This window comes from Pinus tabuliformis, chromosome 1_1 (assembly GCF_031772625.1).
Source record: "Pinus tabuliformis cultivar Carrire ecotype Pingquan chromosome 1_1, CPIR1, whole genome shotgun sequence".
Lineage (NCBI taxonomy): Eukaryota > Viridiplantae > Streptophyta > Pinopsida > Pinales > Pinaceae > Pinus > Pinus tabuliformis.
This window is the reverse complement of record NC_142297.1, coordinates 673947105-673951530: the sequence shown is the minus strand read 5'-3', so window position 1 is coordinate 673951530 and position 4426 is coordinate 673947105. Positions and strand designations below refer to the sequence as shown.

General features: G+C 39.3%; 1 pseudogene; it reads left to right on the top strand.

Annotated features, from left to right (window-relative positions):
• The first annotated feature begins 862 nt into the window (after window positions 1-862).
• On the top strand, window positions 863-2229 carry LOC149215208 (la-related protein 6B-like; annotated as a pseudogene).
• The last annotated feature ends 2197 nt before the right edge of the window (window positions 2230-4426 follow it).

Below are 4426 nucleotides of genomic sequence, written 5' to 3'. Positions count from 1 at the left end.
AGATTAAAAAATTCATGATAAAGTGAAGATGAATCTTTATGTTTAATAATTTTGTTACCTTTTTTGTTTAAAAGTTATATGTTGAACTTTTATATTGATTATTTTTATCATTGATAATAATAATAATAATTGGAATTTTATTAATTTTTATGATTTTTTTTTTCTGTTTTTTGTTTTTTTTTTTGGCAACTTGAGATATATAATGAAATAAGTGTTTTAATGTTTATCAACATCTACTAACCATTTAATTTATATAACTATATTGATATTTATTTTTAGTTGAAATAAATTAATATATAATTTTTAAATGGTACAATAAAATACATTTTTGCATTTTATTTGGGTTACTTAAACAAAAACTTGGTATACCATTTTCCCACCTTATACATTGTGTATGTACGATATGAGATTAGATAGAAATATTTATATTTATTTTTTATTTTTATTTTTTTGTTGTCACTATTAGTGACATTTAGTGACAATATTTTGGTATTAATTTGAACCCTATACACATTTTTTTTTTTAATTTCGTTTTCTGCATAGTTTAACTTTAGGTTTTTGGGTTTCCAAGGTGGTGATGATGGCACACCATCACTACCATGGCTCCAATCCCCAATGCATAGGGTCAACAATGTTTGTATTCAATGCAACCTCTGTTTGTATTCAATGCATGGTTCTACAAGTGAGACAGTCAGGTTATGGATGGTGATGTACTTATTCATTAGGATATTGAATGCAACATCCAAGAGAAGCTACACGAGTCTCCACACTTTATTCGTATTTCCCTAAATTGTAAACCTGTTTTCCTAGATTTGTCTCTAAACTCGTTGTGAAGCATCTGCGGTTTTTTTACACGTGATCCATGGTGGAGCCAATGATAGACGACTCAAAAACCTCTGAAAATTAACCCTCCATCAATACGAAACCCATGGAAATCCATGAAGAAGTTTCTTTGGTTGAAACCCCAATGGATGACGATCTCCTGTGGAAATGTTCTAAGAACTTGAACGCGAGCAAAAAGGTGTCATCGTCCTCTTCATCGACTGCTCTTTAAAAAATCTCGTTGTCATTTTTGTCTTTGTCAGCTGTTTTTTAGAAAAACTTGTCATCAAACAAGCTTAACGTTGAATCTCTCTTGTTTGTTCTCAAAGCACAAATTGTCGTTCATGTTGAAGGATCAATTCTGCCAAGCTTTACTAAACATCCACTGCTAGAGCATTTTTTTGAGTAGGAGGTCTTGGCGTCTGAAGTGGAGAGTGCAACCTCCCCCACTCATTTCTCAAAGGTCATTCTCACTGAGGAATTGAGACAAAAGGCTATGAAATAAGTTGAGTTCTATTTTAGTGAGTTCTATTTGAGTTCTTACAGTTGTGGCATCTTTCAAGAAAATAAAAAGCCTTATTAGCAATTATTCGTTGGTGGCAGTTGCATTGAGGACATCTCCACAACGGGTTTTAAAGGAAGATGGCAATAAAGTGAGGCGACTTCACTCGTTGACAGATACTGACATTAAGGAGGTGCAGTCCTGCACTATTGTTGCAAAAAATCTGCCCAATGATTACTCTATCCAAAATCTAGAGAAACTTTTTGGTGTTGTTGGCAATGTAAAACTTGTGTGTGTTTTCCAACCTCAAAGATATGATTTGGGCCAAGTTTCAATGAAGGCCCACATGAATGATATGTTTTTTAGTAGCTAGTTGCATGCAATTGTGCAGTATGAGATTGTTGAACAAGTTGATAAAGTCGTTGTTGATCTAAATGATGGATGAAACTGGAGAAGTGTCCTTCGAGTGCAACTACTTTTAAAGCGGATGGGTGGATATGGACACCAAAAAAAGGGATGAAAATTGGATAATGTTGATGTACATGGTGAAGAGGAAGATGCGAACAACACATCTAACACAGGAAATGATAAGCAATTGAAAGTTACTGCACAACATTCAGACTGACATGATGAGTTTGAGGGAGACGTGCATCACCCAAATGAAATAAATGGAGGAAGAAAAGGCAGGGGACAGGGACAAGGGAAGGCTCGTGGGTGTGGGCAGTATCATGGTAATGGGCGTGGCCATCCAATTGGCTCAGCATCAACTAGCAGTTCTAGTAGCAGTGAAGTTGTGGTCAAGCAACCTCCAGGACCAAGAATGCTAGATGGAACTCGAGGTTTTACCATGGGTCGTGGTAGGCCACTCGCTGACAGTAATGTTTAGAACCATTTTTCGTAGATGAGCTCTTTAGGACATGGAAATCTATGATTTCTCTACTGTGAACTATTTTTATTATTTACACTTTAGCGATGCTACTGAGTTTTCCAGTTTACAACTCATCATTGTTTTGTTATTCTTTAATCGAAGATACTATTTTGATAGAGGCTTTGTTGTCTCCTATTTCAAAGAGGAGGCTTCTTAGCAGAAAGAATATTGTACAAATGTAATTGGTTTTGTTTTTTGGTCTGGAGAGCATCAGAAGGCTACTGGACTTCTCTAATTACAGTAAAAATTTGTCTCTCAACTCTTTGTATCCTGTCATGGTATTCTTGGCCCAGCCCTAGATCTTTCCTTGCTTCAAGCGGTGGTGGAACTGGAACTTCAATGGTGGGCATCAAAGCAACTCCAATTAGTCTAGCATCAATCATATAGCATCCGCCGAAACTGCAGACATATCGATAACCCCCTCGACTCGAAACACACCATCAGAGTATAGGCAGGCATCACATGTGATAAAATGCTCTCAGCTTCAGTGTTTCCTTAAGGTACTCAGTTAATCTTTGATTATTTTTATGATTTTTGTTTTTTGTTATTCTCAGTTCTTCCATTTTCTATCATTGTGGAAAATAAATTTTCGATTCTCATTTTGGGCCTATGAAAGGAAAGGGAAGGGAGCCATAGAAGTGGGGAGCAGAGCAATAGGAACAGCGGCCTGCGAAATAGATTTGGGTTTGCTCCTCGACTGTAAGGTAAGCAATGACCAAAGATTATGTTTAGGGGTAAGATATGTAATATCATGCATGAATGCCCCATTTTCCCTTGTTGTTCTTGTCTCCTGTTGCCATGCCATTTTTTGAAATCTTTTTATTGTTTTAATGCATGCAACACAGAGATAAAGTGTTTATCTAATTTAGGGATAACCTGAGTGAGCTACTTCTTTCTTGGGAAGAAAAAGCGTCAGGTAAAACCATAGTGATATTCGTCTTTCTTAGGGAACAAGAAGCGACTTGTTGGCATTTTGGAATTTGAAGGTCTTTCAACGGGAGATAATGATAATAATAAGTACATAAATGCAGAGTGGTTTTGTATCCTAAAACCTTGCTTAGGTGTATTAGTTCCTGTTAGCTCTGCTATACATTTATGTGTTTGGAGGACCAAATGACTATCATGGTCATGTGTCTTTACAAAGAGGGAGCTATCAGCAGTTTATTTCATCCTCTCACCTTTGTTTGCTTTACACCCTCGTAACCCCTTTATCTCTATTTTCTTCCAAAACCTTGTGTAAACCCATTTTCGGCCAAAGCCCCTCAGTGCTAAAGTCTAAACCCATGCGACCATTTTCTCGTGACTGCACGCATGTACCGCCCCTTTCTCGTCAAATCAATGTAAATCCGTGCATTTCACTCCGCGTCGTCCGATCTTACCCCGCCGCGATCTGACGATATACGCTACTCCCGCCACTGCAAGTTGCACGTTTGATAGCCCGCGGGGAAAGCGGTTTCCCCACCATCCCATCTGCCACGCGTCGCTATTATACTGGATCGCTCCTCCGCATACGAAAACCGCCCACCTCCCGTGAGCAGTGCGGGGAAACCGCTTACCGCCCACATGTACGTCCCCCGCCCATTAACGACCGCACACCTTTCTCTTGCGATGACCGTTGGATTCGTTGCTCCCTAATCTGACAGCTCTCGTTTCTCTGTCGCTGTTCTTTCTCGATATCATCCATGAACCATTCCCCGTCGTTCATATGCTGAGATCCAACAGCCTATAGTCTCCCCGCACATTTACCTTCCGATAGCCCACGTGATTCGTTCTCCGCCGCCCAATCTGTCAGATTCGATGGCTTATAACCAATTGTGCCTACCCGTCTTCCCATCGCCTCCCACCATCAGATCTCAACCATCCATCAGTTGCATCCAACGACCAATATTCATTCCCTGCCCTCCATTCATTCCCCATGCAGTTACGTGTTCTTAGTCTGTCCTGTGCATCCGAGGGAAGAAGGCAATCACCCACCAGCGCTCTTCACAGTTAAATCTTCAACTACCTCATTCAAGAGACAACACGACCAGGAAGGAAAGTACAACCTCGAGCAGTTAAACGCCTCCAACAGTTATTGAAGTTTATTCATTCAGTACTCCATTGGTTTTTCAAGTGCAACAGAGTACCAGAAAGGTCGATTTTGTTCATTAAAACACACAATTTGCAGCAGAGAC